The following is an 18016-nucleotide window of genomic DNA, read 5'->3' as shown; positions in this document are numbered from 1 at the left end:
ATGTCAATGAATCATTTTTCAGATATGTCCAGTTAAAGGTTATTTATACTCAGTAATTATACTGAATGCAGAGCTCTGTGGCTTTGCTCAGCATCATTGCCATCCTGAGATTACCACTTGCACAAAAAGGGTCACGCGGAGCTTTACGGCACAAACGTAAGATCTGAACCTTTCGACCCTTTCACCTCTGCAACCCATAATGTATTTTTTTTACATTAAGTACTGAAATTACAGTCCATTAAAAATTAAGCATTTAAGATAATTATGCACGGCCATTTGTAAAGAATGTAAATACTGAGATGCATTTCAAGACCATCTGATACGTGAATGGTGTCATCTTGTCACCACACAGAGAAAGTAGATGTGTTTAGTACCAGAACTATAACCAAAACTAGTGAAAAATATATTTATTAGATGGCAGAAGTGACCGCATCATCCAACAATTTTATCAGCCAATATTTATTATCAGATTATATTTCTCAAGCTTTCTGCAAATTTTATTTTATTTCCAGTTTATTGAGATGTGATTGACATATAACGTTGTGTAAATTTATGATTACCTTGTTTACCTGGCTCACCCTGATTCAGTCGTCAATCCAAATGGAGACTGTAGCCGAGAAATCTCGGGAAGGCTGAGACTCTGAAGGGCAGATATAGAGGAATTAGGAAAGAGCAAAGATGTGTCGTTAGAGACCAAGGCTAAGATCAGTTTACACCTATATATTTTTAATTCCGATGCATGGGACGTTGGACCGTGAAGAAGGCTGATAGGAAAACAGTTGATTCACCTGAAATATGGTGTTAAAGGAGAGCTCTGTGGACACCCTGGACCACCAGGAAGATGAACAAGTGCGTCCTAGAACAAATAACGCTGGCGGCAAAAATGACAAAACAAGCTGCCCTCCTTCGGGCACATCGTGAAAAGGCAGGCTTCTTTTGGGTAAAAAATAGAAAGCTGCACGAAAAGAGGAAGACCACTTATGACATGGAGCGAGTCTATAAAAGAAGCCACGGATGCGAGTTCACAGGAGCTCAGCAGGGCTCCGAGGACAGGACATTGTGGATGTCACTCATGTCATAGGCTCGCCAGGAGTAAGAGCTGACTCAACAGCATATAATAGCAAAGTTTAAGGTGAGAATGTGAAGATCTGATGCTCATATGTATTGTGAAATAATTACAATAAGGTTAATCCCTCCATCACCTCACATAATGACTCTTTTTTGTTTTTTGTGGTAGAGAGAACATTTAAGATCTACTCTTAGCAACTTTCAAGTATATAATACAATACTTTTAACAATAATCACCATGACATACATTAGATCTCCAGAGCTTATTCACCTTATTACTGGGAGTTTGTGCTATTTGTTGATCAATATCACCCATTTCCTTTAATTACAGAGGGATTATAATGTGCAATGCTAATAATGCTAATAATAATAAAATATTATTTAATTTTTTATGTGTAATAAATGTACTTGGCTTAAAATCTATCCAACCATACATACATATGTGCGCACACACACGCTTTTTGTGTCAGATTTATAGAAAAATTAAGCAGAAAGTATAGTTCAAATATATGGCCTCCTTCTCATTTCCCTTGTTGCTGACATTTTGCTTTAATGGAGTATATTTCCTTGAACTGATAAACCAATACTGATAGAATATTAGTAACTGAAGTCCACATTTCACGTTAGTGTTCACTCTTTGTGCTGTACTTTCTATGAGTTTGACAAATATATACGATATACGTCTATTACTACACTATTATACAGAATAGTTTCACTGCATTCTATCCATTTGCCCAAAATGTTGATGGTAAACTCAATCCAATGATCCTGTCCTTACTTAGTCTTTCAGTGACATGACAGTGGATCCTAGCCACATTTAATTGACCTCTAAGATCACATAGTCTCTTGTTTTTTTTTTTCTCTCTCATTATTTCTTAGCCTTTGCTGGTTTCTCCTTTTCTCTGTAATCACTAATAATGGATTGGCCTAAGCCGCCTTTTCTGTTCTTATTTACTTCTTTACTTACACTCATCACCTGATGAACTCATCCAGTCTCATGATTTTTAATGGCATATATGTGTCAGTGACTTACTAATTTATGGCTCTAGTCCAGGCTCCTCTTGCGTAATCTGGAGCCATGTACTCGATGAGTCTTTTGATGACTCAACGTGGATGTCTAACAGACATTTTAAATTAAGATAACTAATGATAGCTATCTTTGAATCTGTGTTTTCAGAGTTTTACCAGTTTGGTTTGATGGCAGATCTGTGCTGCCAGTGGCACAGTCCCGAGAGCCTGGCGTCCATGTGCCTCGTATCTGGCATCCCATGCGTCAGGAAGTCTTACCAGTTCTAACTTTAAATTTCAGCCACAATCCAACCAGTTTTCTGCTTCCTCTATTCCCATCGCTTTGGTCTGCGTCTCCGGGATATGTAGATTAAATTATCGCAGTAACCTGTTAGCGCCTCATCCCCCAAGTTTACCGAGTTGCTGCCCAGCTGTCTCCTATGTAAGTACCAAGAACGATCCTTTTAAAGATGAGGATGAGTCAGGTTTTGTCACTCTTTGTTCAAAACCCGGCTTTACCTCCCCATCCTTCTGTGGGTAAAGGTCAGAGTCCCTTCGATGGCTCTTAGTTCACTGTCGTTGCTCACCACCATCGACTCTTAGCCTCCTAACTCCCTCCACCTCGCCTCGCTCGAGCCTCACCCCCGTCTTGCGTTGCCACAGAAGCCAAACAGAGGACACATTGTGAGGAGGAAAAGGTACCATTGTGTCCATTCAACATTATGTGTGATTTTATTTTATTTTTTTTTAATTTATTAAGAGTTAGTGAATGACATATGGAGAAAATTAAGGTTTCAGATTATAATCACAATCTCTGCTTATACAAAGGTACATGCTTAGTCAAATGGTAGGCCAAAGTTTGATTTCTTAACAAAATATTGGAATTCTTTTAGATTTCTCTTTTTGACTCTGGCTTTTTGTTTTGTTTTGTTTTACTATCGAGTTACGATTCTTGATCTATGAAATTTTAATATCACATGTATTCATTTGTATATATATATATATTTTTCTCTCTGAAACTATAGTATTGTTAAACTTGTTGATCTCCATCTCATTTATTCTGAGAGAAAAAGGTCTAAACTGTAGATCAGTTTAATGAAAATTTCTCTTCAGGAATTCAATTTCTGAATATAGTGTTCAGATTTAAATTGTAAACAACAGAGTCTATGGCCGTGCCACCCTGAACAAGCCTGATCCTGTCTGATCTCAGAAGTTAAGCAGGGTCGGGCCTGGTTAGTACTTGGATGGGAGATCACCTAGGAAGACCATGTGCTGAAGGTGTAAAAAGTAAATAAAATAAAAATTAAGAGATTATATGCTGACAAGGTCCTTGCAATCTGTGAAAAAAAAATTAAATTAAAACAGGATACCTTTTGAAAATGAGATATTGTTAAGGCTATATAGCATTCCAGCAACATTTGATTACTTATTTTTAAGCTGATAAAAATAACAGCCAATTTTATACATTATAAAATCTTTAAACAGCCTCATTGACTATTTTAAGTGCTTTGATTTTAATTAGATATTATGCTTTTTAGCTTACTGAAAAAAGTAAAAAGGTTTAAACCATGCCACACTACTAAACAGCAGGTGTCAGCCATGCTTCTGAAAATATTTAATGTATTCAGTTAATCAAATTCTTTAGAGAATGTTACAATCCTGTTCATTTGTCTTAAGCAGTACTCATAGTAGATTTTCTTTCTTATTTACTGTAGTCATTTATATTCCATGATAAAATTATGTCTGAGATTTTCCTGGTTTCATCATAAACTCAATTTTAACCTTCATCCTTTTAATCACAATAAACTAAGTGTCTTATTAGCTCCCTTTCCTGACTTGTGCACTAACAGCTTCATTCCAAGTATTCTGAGACAATCTTGCCAAGTTTGGGAAACTTTACTTATGTCAAATTAACATATAGAATGTCAGATTCTTTAAAGCTCCATAGATGGGTGTACTTCAAAATAGGAACATGACTTTTTTTTTTTCCTCGTGAGTTTATGATGTGGTTTGAATCAAATTGAAGAAAGTGTTAAAATATAGAATTTGGCCTGAGCAGTAGAGCAAGTGACCAACTTTTATATGTTTGCAAGTCTAATTAGGTAAACATATCTTGAGGTAATTTATTGGAGTGTTATGACATGCTTATGAACATTTCTACAAGAAATCGAGTTGTTCAACAGTCGTTGACTAGGAATCAGCCTTCTCTAGAAGGTAGCCGTGACTTCGAGGACAAAAGTCGAAACAGCAACATCTGCCTCCATGTGTGGTGCCTGGCTCAGTTTGCAGAGTTTTGATTTTAAAGCGGCACCTTCACCTTGGAAAAAATAAATGATCGTCTTTATGTTAGAGGGATATTGAGGCAATTAACATGCTATTATAACTTTAGAAATTTCGATTCTCAAAACAAACCTAAAGAAAGGAGAGGCATCAGCATCAAGCACAGTATTGAAATAGGAAACTGAGGTTCAAAATGATCGTGGAACTTACATGAGTTTAACGCTGGCAAGGACGTGAGAAATGTTCTATCCAGCAGTTTCCCTTACAGCTGAAAAAAATCAGTCCTAGTAGGTTAGGTGACTTGTGCAATGTCCCAAAGAGAATGAGTGGATACAGCAAAATTAGAGTTTCTCAAGTCCAGTGATATTTAGACTGCCCTATTCTGTCTTTTATTTAATTAAGAGCAACTCCAAATAAGCATTGTTTAAAAAAGCTATTTAAAATAGTGCCTACCTGAAATGGCATAAATGTCAAAAGGAATTTAGAAGTCCTAAGTTTTTAATATCTTGTACGTTTTTTCTCATTAAAAAGGAGAAATCTGTGGGGAAAAGAAAAGAGAGCGAGATTTCTCTTAGATAAAAGTGTTCAGAGTAAAACTTGAACCTTAATTATATTTGATTTTAAATTGGATATGCAGCAAGTATGTGAAGTTAAGTATAGGCTTAAATTCTCCTCATCGTACTGACAGACCTAGGAAATACAGCCAAATGGGAATGTAAGATAGTTAGACCTCTTCTTAATACAGAGTTGATGGAACCACATTTGGTTTCCAAAGTATCCGATAGCATTCATATTGAACTAGCAATGGCATTTCGACTACGAATTATTTCCACCATTATTTTAAAACAAGAATACAGTTGATAGTACTTAATATGAACACTCTCTATGTCCTAGATTCTGTAAGAAACAAATAAAATGAGCAGTTCTCTTTCTAGGATAGCTTCATTTGCACTTCATTACACTTTTAACCCTCAATTTTTATTCTTTTAGAGGCTATAACGGGCTGGTTATCATACCTTATATAATTATAAACAACACTTGGGGCATCAGAGAGATCACGTGGTCTGTTTCTCTGATTCTGAGCATGATGTCTTAGATCATTCCAAACTGCCCTTTAATTTTTCAAGACACCGGGTGTGAAGATCAAATCAATCAAATTTTTTTTAAAAAAGTATATTTCCTTGGAGGCTGATTCGCAAACGAAATTGAGCCGTATCTTATGAGGAATAAAGTAATTAACGTTTGGTCTCAAGCTCACAATCAAAAGATAAACTAAAACCACAAGATGCAAAATAACCTTTTAATAAAGCGATAGCGAAGTCATAAAGTGATATTCGATTTATTCTCAAATGATTGATTGAGGCAATACACGATAGAGTTCAGAGAGGGAGAAATATATCCTGATGTTCAATAGAAATTCTCTCTTGCAGTAACTAAAGGCAATTTTATTTGACTTGGTCTTTTGTAATCGCTAGAACTAGCAAGTAGCAACTCTCCTTTTTTTAAAAAAATGTATTCTTTCTATGTTAGATACTATTCATGACTTCTAAGTCTTTAAACGTTTCCTATAGGTTTCAGTTGTATAGCTGTCAAATAATCTATATTTATTGTTAATTATAGTTTAAGTAAATTTTTAAAATATTTCAAATTTTTGACTAATAGAAAGCTTATTTCCTATCTCCTGTGTATCTACGATGTCGATAAATCCATACCGTTACCTCTTTTACAATTTCCAAATCACGTTAGCCTTATTTGAATCTAGCTAGGCCTTTCTCATGTCAAACGTATGTAGTACTTTCTTGAAATAATATGTACTCCGACCCAAGAACTATATCTTTTTTGAAAGCAACTTGATTCAGTTCTACTCAAATATATTAATATTGCCATTGCAAATAACTCACTCGGCAGGGACAAAACGGCTCATGTGTCAATGTGATTAGAAAAGAGGGATAAGTGAGAGAGGCATTTTAGAATTAATAAAGATAAGAGGAAGGGAACCTCATATTTTACCCAATCGGGGCACGGGGAGCATGCAATGAACACTTTCCTTTGGCCTTATTATTTCACTTTGCCCGGTAATTGATAAATCAGTCCATTAATTAATCGATTCTATTTTTAGGCTACGGAATACTAGGTAGAATGTTCTTCGTGATTTGTTTCTGTCTTGTACCTTAAATTTCTGAATATACATATTATTGAAGCAGAAGTGGAAATAGTATATTTGGGGTAGGTGAAAGTTATTAAAGACTACAATGTAAAGGAAAAAAACTATTTTAATTTGTAAACTCTTTCAAATATAACACACACAAATCTGAAAGAAATATCCCTGAAATAATTTGAGGGGATTTTCTTTCCAGTGATGAAACAGCTGTGGACCAAGTTACATACCCCATTGGGATCACGATAGGTATATGTGAAATGCCTGTTCTTTTTCTACTTCTGCAAGTTGCTGATATAATATCAAACTATGAGTTTGTAATCGCACGACCAAATTTTTTCCAGCTATTTTCTCTAGCTAAATACATTCTGGAGATTTTCTGTCAGGGCCTGAATACATGAAAATGAAAGAGTGAAAAATCCCCGTCTCTCCCCAAACTTTCCTTCGTGTTTATTGTACCTCACAGAGCAGGAGAAGATCCGTGTGAAATAAAAAGAGTAGAACAAAACCACACAGAGTCATGAATCTCATGTGCTTCATACTGTCACTCCGCTGTCCTTCTACCCCAGACGAAACAGTAGCTCTCTCGTGGGTGCTGGAAAAATGTGAACCGACCGTTTACACGGAGGTAACGCCAACAAGCAAATATGACATCAATCTTTAGATAAGATTTTATTCCCACTAAATTATCCTGAATTTTTTAATAACACTCAACACGGGCAAGAAAGCAAAGAAACTGGAAGAAATGTAAACCTAGACTACAGTTGAAAATATTTAATATTAAATACTCTGGTGCCAGTGCTCAATCAAATGGCTACATACGAATAATTATATCTTTTGCCCTGGCTATTCATGTCATTTTATTGAATAAGTTTCCTGGAAATCAAGCCGGGTTAACAAACCCTCTATCAGGAGCTTAATGTGTAGTTATTGCTAGAAAAAAGAAACAGGCCATTTGTTGAAGAGAAAATCAGAACCACCCTCCCTCACCTGCATTGATATTGAACTATATTCATATCTTCTGGGTATTTCCAATGTGTTACAGAACCACCTAAAATAATAGGTCATCCTCTCTTTCAGCCAAGAGCTAAATAGCATTCTTTTAATGCCAATCATTATGCCAAATGATAGCTTTCAAAGAAAAGTGGAATCTACTGCAAATGCCAATTACATATTTTGTATTTTGTACTCGCATAAAAATAGATTCAGAGCCATTCAATCAATAGTGAAGTTGTGACTGGGTGGCCATCGTAGGAAGAAATAGCAGAAAAGTTGGGAAGAAATGCATTATTTGTCACAAAAGCACGTAGGTGTTAAAGCAGATACTACTTTGAAGATGTAAAAGCTCTGTTTCATATTACTCTTAAGTGATCACCATGAAGATTCCTTGAAGTCAGGAGGGGAAAAAGAGGAACACAAAAAAAACCCAAGATTTCCTGGAGCTTAACAACTGATAATGGTAATTGGGCCACAGCTTTTTGATATATTACTTACATCCTTTCTAAGTCACATCATCATCTCAGCAACACATTCGAGCATCGAGTATACAAGCTGTGTGTGTGTGTGTGTGTGTGTATGTGTGTGTTGTACACACAAAACCTGTAGAAATATATTTTATATGTATTTGTTAAAAAATATGTATTTTAAAACTATATTACATCTATAATGATTAAGAAGAAAATAGAAATGGATGGGCAAAGGATCTGCTTTTCAAAATATAAAACTTTTATAATAAACTCAGATATCAGAAAACTCCACGTGTAGAGGCTATATTTCAAAAGTGGATTGTCAGAACCGTAAGCCTCGCTGACATTGCTCTTGGAGCAACTAGCTTATGAGTCATTTTCTTGGGTTTCATTTTAAGAAGGTTTCAATTCTTCGTCAGAAAGAACGTATGACAGTTGGGATATGAAAGTCTTTTGTCATGGAGACCACATTCTCACAAGAAACTAAAAAAAGTTGAGCAAGGCTTTGCCTAGAAATAAACTTTAATGTGTTTTTTATCTTTCTAGACCCCAGAAAGTTGCTCTCTGTTACCTGCATAATTCCCACTGATTCTAAGAAAATAATTGGACAGGGCAAATCGGAAGCTAATTTGTTCATCACAGTTTTGATATTAACTTGGATTCGTTGGAGGTTCTTTTGCTTCTGTTGTGTGACCTCTTTTTATAGCGTGACTCTATTTTAGCGAGTGGCATAATTTGATGGACAAAATTAATCTTATTTCTAACTGGATTTTCTTATAAGGAGATGCTTAGAATCAGCGACGTAGGCTTAATTAAGAATCGTCATAATACGCACACATTCTCTCTCTCTCTCTCTCTCACACACACACACACACACACACGCACACACACACACAACATAGTAACCTAGTTTTCCATATGCTTTTGAGTGATTGTTCCTGGCCACATACACTGAATGACCGTGCTGATTAAATTCTGTGATCTTTTCTCCACATTTAATTCATCTTGTCAGGTATGGAAGACCAATGGCTTCATTTCAAAAGGGAAAAAAAAAAAAAAAGCACAGGGCTTTGTTCTTTGACCTTTAGTTCTGAGGAAAAATACTAAAACACTGCAGCACACCCATCTAAGGGGTAAACATTTATAATTAATTTCTATTTGACGAAGGAGAGTGAGGGATTTTTAAGCTTTAAGATGGGGCCGAGTTGGGGCGTCCAGCCCGTTTTTCCCCCTCTGCCTTGGACGATTGCTGGAGAAGGACCCCGTGTCTATGTCAGTCACATCCCCATACACAGCCTGTGACATTTCCCTGAGTTTCCAGGCCGGCCATTTCACAAATCTGTGCAAAGCTTCAGTGAATAATTTATACCAGGCATGAGGTGACAAGTTAAACACGCCCATTTTGTCTGAAACGCTATGAAGGCGTCAAGATGGGGGGTTCTGCAGGGTGCGGGGTGCCCGGCTGATGGGAGCCTGAGTCCAACCAGGAGCGAGGATGCCACAGTAAAGAAAATGAAATGTAATGAGATCCTCTTTCATGCATAATTCATAGGTGCAAACATGACTGCATAAAAAGCCATGATTTTAACAAGGCAAGTCTGCAATCATGCACGTTATCTTTCCAGAAGAACTTTATATAATATTGGTCAAAAAGGAGAGAATTCTGAATACTGGTACAAAATAAAGCTGACAGGTTTTCAAATGCAACAGAATTTGCTTTAATGTACAATGCATGTAAAAGAAACAATTTCTATTTATACCTGAAAATACTGCTTAGCCAAAAATCTACTTTAAAACATTTTCTTTCTCTTTAAGTGGGAGAGGAAAAAAAAAACAGAAAAATAAGAATAGAAGATTTATATCAATAAGTATAACTAAAATGTGTAAGCCGTATTTATGGAGAGTTGTGGGGTTGCATTAAACTGGGCTTGGCAGGCATTTTTACGCTTCTGGAACAAAAGTTTAGATACGAATATAAGCAATGAAGAGGCTTTGAAAATGATGACATGTTAGCTATTGTCAACATAAAGTTTAATCTGGTTGTATTGTAAGAGCAGATAGTGTAATTCCGCTTTCGAGACCGGGGTGGGGGTAACATGTGCCGGATTTGAAACAGTGAGGCTCTCAGTTGAGAGATTAAAAAAGAATGTTGATCAAAGCTTAGAGTGTCTTCCACTCATCACCACCAAACCCTAAAGATGCCTTAGCATGAAAGAATTGGCTGGATGGAGGTTGGGGTGCACGTGGGGACAGTCCTTTGAGTGACCCCACTGAAGCAGTGCATAGGAATACGGGGTCTATAACAGAGGCGTGAAGAGTGTCTGCAAAACATACAAGCTGGAGAGTGTGGGCTTGTGTGCTTGGCTTATGCTGTGTGATATCAATATTTTAAACGAAAGGCCAAGTAGCTACCTCGCATCCAGTTACAGTTTTGTGGCTCTGATATTTGGCTGAAGAAAACAGTGTTGAAAAGATTGACCTGTCGGTATTAAAATGATTGTCAACTACAGAATCTTTTTTAAGGTTCATGGTTTAAGAAACAGATATGCTCTAAAGAAGAGTAGGTTGAGATGGCTTAGACGCCAAATAATCTATTCCATTCAAAGAGAATTGTTTTACTAACCTTGTTTGATATAACTCAGTTATGCTTCAGGTTTTGACAACATGTGAAAAATGTGGGCTCTGGGAGTTAGGTAATGATTTAATTTCTAAATATGGAATCTTAGCTGTTGTGACTCAGTGACAAAACGAAGCTTATCCATGCCTGGAGCTGGTCAGAGAGAGAGTTCTTTCAATATTGGAAGATTTCCATCCAGGTTCCAGTGATATATATGGAGACCAGTTTGACCATTTCATTATGTTTAACTATTCACTTTAACGCTACTCTGATACATTCCTGGCACTGTTTTGCTTTCAAAAGTTATTTATAACCCACTGCCCCCTGCACGGCCTGAAGTGACATGAGGTAATCACTCCAGGGCACCCAGAACTAACCCCCTGGTTACACTGATCTAACCCCAATGACACAGCTTACTATTCCACTGATTCTTTCTTTCCTTCTTTCTTTCCTTCCTTTAAAAACAAAACAAAACACAACAAACAAACAAACAAACAGAGCACCCCACAGAAGGACTTCACTTTGTTCTTAATAAATCAACATTTGCAGTTTGGCTGGGAAAAGACAGTTCGGGGTGACATCTATTTTTGCCTCTGCTGGAAGGGGAGAGGAGGTGACCACCATCTGTCCCCTCTACCTGACAGATATGCGTTCTTCTACCTCCGCTTGCCAGTTCAGAACACTGACGAGAGCTTGCTGTATCGAAGGATCATTTTTCAAGCACAGAAAGAATTTGTTTGCTTGTGCACCTGTGCAGCAAAGGAAGTTTTCCTATCGCTTATGCCAGTTGGAAGACTTGCTGAATTCTTTAGCATATATAAAAATGCAAAGCGCCTCGAATGGGAATCAAACGATAACATTATTACAATTCTCTCTTGGAGTCAGATGAGAAAGACGTCTGCGTTCGGAGGATGTGCCTGGGTACAGTTTCTCTAGTCTAAATTTGTTTCCTGTTTGTTTCCTTGTCTGTGGAAGCCATGCACATATTAAATATCATATAAGACACAAAGCACTTTTGAAATAAAGAGAAATGTGAACTTGAAAACTGGCCTTGACTGAGCTTCAGGCTCAAGCCTTGGTAAAGGCTGTTGTAAGCCTTCTGGGTTCCAGGTTCGTCCCGTCACCTCTTCTGGCCAGGCGATCTTGAAAGAGCAAGTCACGTGAATAGGGAGATGCCATCCCTGAATCCAGTGAATTTGCTTTTCTCAAACTCTCACGATTTTCAAGTAATATCAGACTTCATCATCACTTCGCTTAAATCCTTCAGAAGTCTGCTGAGGACACTAAAGACATCTGCTTGGGCGTTTGGCCCTTATCTGTCCCTCTGGCTCGATTTCTCACCACTCTCTTCTCATTCTGTTTCAGCCATTCTGGCTTCCACGGTAGGGTCCAGAGACGGGAGTGAAGAAGTTGGCTTTTCAGTTAAGCACTATACACCTTCCATCGTGATGAGTGAAGATGAATGGACACAGCAAAAAAAAAAAAAAAAAAAAAAATATATATATATATATATATATATATGGAATTCTTCAATTAAGGAGGTGTTTTTTTTATGACTGACACCTGAGATAAAGGACAGTTTTAGGAAGAATTTCAAATATCAGATTTTCTCATAAAATGACCTCAAGAAACGAGAGTTATTTCATGCATCTAGAAAAAGAAATGATGGTAACAAGAAACCAGCATGGGTTCACCAAGAATAACAGTTTTAGGCAAATTTTCTTTCTTTCTAGACAGTATCATTAGATGAGAAGATTAAGGCACAGCCATGGCGTTTGGCAAGGTGCTTGGTGATGAAAACCCCTTGACTCTGGGCTCATAAATGCGACAGATCGGAAGCAGTGAACGTGACTTTGCCCAGAGCTGCTGACCGTTAGCACCGCTAAAAAGAGCAATCCAGTCATGAATCCCAGGCTTTATTGTCACCCCTTCTGTTCACAGCGTAGGAAAAATTGGGATGAAAAAATGTAAGGCGCTTTTATCAAATGCGTGTGTTAACCTGAAGCCGGAAAGGAGAATGGATGGTCTGCATACAGAATGAGCACTTTGAAAAACCACAGCGAACGGAAGCACGTGCCTGGCCCTTAAAATCCTCAATACTCCCTTCTTTCCTTTTCTTTGAAGGGCTTTAAAAATTGAAATGCTTTATTCGTGATTTTACTAAAACCAGATTTGGATTGTGGTTGGAGGAGAGAGTTCTAAATGAGTGTGAGAAGGTGTAGCTGGCAAGTCTGTTCCGAAAATGTTTGACGGTGTACAAAAGGGATCGACGCCAGTTCCCCCTACTCGGGGAGGTTTTGTTGTCCCTGCCCCTCTCTACACCCCGATTCTTTTTGAAATCGTTTGTCCAACCACTTCCCTATTCTCTCCTGATTTAATTCTATCCTTGAAATCAGGAGCATCCAACGTATGAAACACACTGTCTACTCTCTAATGTTTTCTCCTGGTAGGATCTAACTCTTTGCCAGCAAGGAGTGTGACACATTAGGTCCAAATATGAAAGAACTGGGCTCATTTACAGCTAATAGATTCCTGTAGTGAAACAATGTAGAAATGTGTATTTTTAACACTTTATTCAACTCAAAAGACAAGTTTCTATCTTTGTGTTGAGAAGTTTGCAAGTCAGGTTAAATGCAAGAGATGACAGAAAAACTTTTAAAGCTTCCGATTTTCTTTTTTTCTTTTCTTTCCATTGCCAGTTTATGGGATTCTTGAATTAAGATGAACCAGAGGATGGGCATTTGGTTTATTTTAATATGTCAGATCACAAGTTCTTGGACGCCAGCTGCTATTTACTTAGCTGCTTCCTCTGATCAAGGGCTTTATACTTTGTTGCTTGTGTAATAAAATGCTAAATGTGCTGAGTTATAATCTGTGAGTGAAACACAAGGGCACTGTAGATTGTTGAGGGAAGGGTCAGAATTCAGTTTTAAAACACACTGAGTTCATGGGAATGTGAGATGGCACTCATTTACCATCATGAACTAAATAGAGCTAAATAGAACCCCTCATTAAAAAACAAAACAGAACAAACAAACAAACAAAAAAAACAACTGCGGAATTGTTTGCTGGAAATAAAGTTAGAATTTGAGAAGAAATTTCGGAGAATTTGTTGAATATAAATAAGTGCTCTTTTCTCTTCCAAATTATTTAATGTAAAGAAATAATAATAATAAAAAAAACTTTAGGATGATTTTCAAAAGTTACTTGGATTGTTGTGGAATTTACATTTCCTATAATATTTGGGTTTGCACAACTTTTTTATTTAGTAAGCTACATTTTAGAAAAGCTACAAAGTTTCTATACTCCCCAACCAAAAATGTCCATAACAGGTGAACAGTAAACAAATTCTGGTATATATCTGGATAAGGGATAAAATGCTGATAAATGCAACTGTGGAAACTCTCAAGAAAAATGTATTCAATGAAAGGGGCCAGCCATGAGAGAGTGGGTATGGCATGGTTTCATCGACATGACTTTCTAGAAAGTGGCAAAACTAATCAAGAGATCCAGAGAGCAGATCCATGTTTGCCAGACCTGGAATGCACGGTGACATGCGGACACTTTCTAGGTGATGTAAATGTTCTGATCTTGATGATGTTGGTGATTACGCAGGTGTGCAACTGTGTCAAAACACATGCCACCATGTATTCAAAAACGGTCGTGATTTATTCTATGTAAATCATACCTCGATAAAGTTGATTTACAAAAGGAAACAAACAAAAAGAAACAAAAGCCTATATATGTGGATTTCCGATCACATGGTCCTCCATGAAAATATTTGGACATCTCTTATTTTAAACACCAAAACAAACCTCGTGAACTTGACAGTCACTCTCTCTAAGTAGGGGAGTGCTTGCAGCTTGTGGTTCAACCAGAGCTTAAAAGGTTGCCTTGGAGAAAAGTGAAGTGGCGTCTGTGGAATACCTTCTCAGATCCACACAAGGTGCTTTCGATTCATGGACATTTGTAGTGCGGTGTTTGAGAATTTCTTGGAGGAAAGAGGCCTACAGTCCGGAAATGTCAAGATGAGCCCTGTGGTGGGAGTATCTATATGCAGGAAGCCCGAATGTGGCACGAATATTCTCCATGAGACGAGAGTGGGAGCCTGTGGAATGTCACCGGAAGCGGCTCGGAACCTTGGATGCACTGGCCCAGTGGATGGAGTCAGTAGGCGGGGAAAGTTTGTGGGATCATGATGGGGCCGTGCCACATACCTTCTGAGTCTGCAGTAGAGTCTGTAAATGTTTATAACAGAGTTGGTGGCTTGGCCCAGAGTGACCCAGAGTAAAAAAAAAAAAAAAAAGGAGTGAGCAGAATTGCAGGAATCAAACAGCACGGCCCACCCACTGAAGTTTGCAGCAGACGACTTGCAAGGCTCCGGGTTTGCCTGCGGTGGATGAAGGGGGTGCTTCTTTCCTACGTAAATCTATAGAACCCATTCGACTTCCTGGGTTACACATCTACACAATATTATTTTTATGACACATGGGTAACAGCTTTTAAAAAGTTATCTCAGCATAATAAATGTGAGAAATAAGACCCTAAGAGGTCAGAGCTGAGAAATAAGGAACCACAAAGGCCACAAGTGTGAATTTACTTTATTGTGGATTGTGGGTAAATTTCAAAACATCAGATATTTGTATAAATATACAGTTAGCGGACAAGTTTGTTTGTGAGACTTAGTTTTGGAACAGTCTATTACGTGACACACACATTCTGCGTGGTCAAAATTTTAGAGAGAAATTTAAGTAAAACACCAAGTATTGTTAAGTTTGTTTTGTAAATAGGACAGTCATCGTTCTAAAGTTTTTAAACTGACAGCGTTTTGTTCTTACTGTAATTCTCTTTAGAGTTTTCTACTGCCAAATTCTTAAATGCTTCCTTTCTATATCCTAGGGGATAATTTAGGAGAAAAAAATTAGTCTTCCTCATAAGTAAGGAATTCATTCTATTACCCCATTAAATATTAGCCTTCCCTTCCTAGCAAAAAAATTACCACGCTGCCAAGGCAGGAAAAGTTTAATTCCATTTTTTCTTTCTTTCTTTTCTCAATTTAGCATTTGTCAAAATATTGAAGAACTATAATGATTTTTTCCTGAAAGAATAAATAACCTTAATTAGCCTATAGGAAGTGGCCTAGTTTTCTGTTTGTTTGTTTTTTGTTTTTTTTTTAAGTATAGTTTAGAATGTGCAGATTGCTGAATAACTTAGAACAAAGTTTTCCATCTTTAAGCTGAGTCCTATTGGTTGGTTATGATATCAATTTAGTATTTAGTAGGCTGTGATCAGCTTTTTAAAAAAATGAAATGATAGAAAATATTAGAGATCATAACACAGAGATACAATACATATTGTTTCGTGAAACATAGTTTTTAGCTATACATGCATATGCGTGTGTGTGTGTGTGTGTGTGTGTTTAAAGATTGAAAGATAAAAAATATTCCTTATGGTGTAGACTGAGAACAGAAAAAATATTTTTTAAATAGTTTATAAAAGTATTTTTTACAGGATCACCTTGGAATTTGTTATGGCTGAGATCATCGAGCATCCTCCTGAGAAGAAGTAGATAGTAAATGATTGTTTAGTTAAACACTCTAATTTATACATTACAGGACAATGAAATCAGCTAAGAATATTAGGTTCACAAATGACTCTCATTTTTTTTTGAAGTCATTACAACTTCTTTTCATTCCTCGCTTAAATGACATACCTTAAAAGACGTCAATATATTTTCAGGACATTTCGAAAACCAAAATATCATTGAACCTCTGCAGTTCACATTTTGGGGAAATATAAATATTCCATCACTTTTTTCTTATGTTTTATTCCCTTTGCCTGGAAAATTCTGCTTCTAGCTGGTCATATGCACAAGTACTTTGTACAATTGAGATATCATCTCTAATATCTTCCCTAGAGAAAGTTTTCCTGAAACACCAAATCTAAAACAAATCCCTTCAGTATGTCGCAATATTTTTTTCTTCTTAATAACACTTATTCCTACCTTAAAATATTCTGTTTAATAAAGATATTTATTTCCTTCTTTATTTTTCTAACCACTCGATCCATCCATCTCTCTGGCACATGAGCATCACCGAGCGAAGTTCTTGCTTGTCTTGTCCACTGCATGCCTTCAAAAAATATCTGACACGACAAATATTTGTTGACTAGGTGATCGAATTTCAGAAACGGTGTCATAACTTTGCTTATTGCTTTATAAAAACTTTCCAGAAGTGAAAATTGAGATGGCCACAAGAATATAACATTTATAATCATTTCTTTTCAGCCTGGCTTTGTCCTCATTTAGGCATTATCTACTTATTTATTTATTTATTTTACTTACTATGAGTAAGAGTGTTCTATTGCAAACCTTGAATGGCTTAGGAAATAATCAGGAAAAAAAAATGAGCTTGTTAACCTTGACCAGCCATGGCATTTAAAACTGGAATCAGCAACAACTATTATGATGGCAGTTAGAACTCCTGGTGTTTGTGACTGAGGTGGACGCGTGTTAGTCTACCACTGTGTGTCTCTCTGCTGCTTTAGGAGTCAATACGGGGCTTCAGTGCATGACATCTATTTAATGTACTACTGAGAGAATTTTTTCCAGTAAGCAAATTAGGAGGAATGGATGATTGCTGTTTATATTATAGTCTGGGAAACTAAATATATATGCCCAAGTGAACTTATTTGAATGGAAAGTGGGTGTAGATACAGAATGCTGAAAAGAAATATGGCAAAAGCTTTAAGCTAAGAAGAAGCAGACCCTATATTAAGGGTGAAATAGTGCAAAAAAATAATATTATTTAAGGGAAATTTTGCTTCTATGAGTAATTAAATGTAGTCTTTAAAAATTCAGAGAGATAGGATGTTTAACATGCTAGATGAGTTTTTAGTAAAATAATGATATTGAGATTATGTTGGCTAATGTCTTTTCTATGAAGATATTGTGATCGTGGAGCCATTATTTGAAATACACCGCAGTTATTTGGCAGAAAGATACTATAATAAGTATGTTACATCCATTTTAATACCAAGGTACAATTAATAACTTTTAAGTTGAAATTCGGTTTATTTATATACCTCCCCCCCAGACTGTCATCAAGTACTACCCCTTGTTGTTATAACAGACACAGGAAACACCAAAGAGGAAAGCTTTGGTGTTTGGTCACATCCAATTGTTTATTATTTGATCTTTCAGATGATCCAGAGAAGCAAATGTCCAATGTTTAAATTCTGAGGCCTAAAATAAATATTTCAGAAAGACACTCATCTTTTGTCGATTGCTGAAATACACCACAGATTCTCACTTCCTCTCTACTTAATGCACTGTTAAGAAGTAAAGAATTTCTTGAAAAGAACTGCTTTGTCTGACAAAATGGAAGCTCTACTGAAATAGGCATTTAAAAAGAATAGATT

General features: G+C 36.7%; 1 pseudogene; it reads left to right on the top strand.

Annotated features, from left to right (window-relative positions):
* The first annotated feature begins 3238 nt into the window (after positions 1–3238).
* Positions 3239–3357, top strand: LOC120585584 (uncharacterized; annotated as a pseudogene).
* Positions 3358–18016: the final 14659 nt, after the last annotated feature.

This window comes from Pteropus medius, unplaced genomic scaffold (genome assembly GCF_902729225.1).
Source record: "Pteropus medius unplaced genomic scaffold, Ma_sr-lr_union100, whole genome shotgun sequence".
NCBI lineage: Eukaryota > Metazoa > Chordata > Mammalia > Chiroptera > Pteropodidae > Pteropus > Pteropus medius.
Note: the sequence above shows the minus strand (reverse complement) of the source record. Positions and strands in the feature narration are given on the sequence as shown.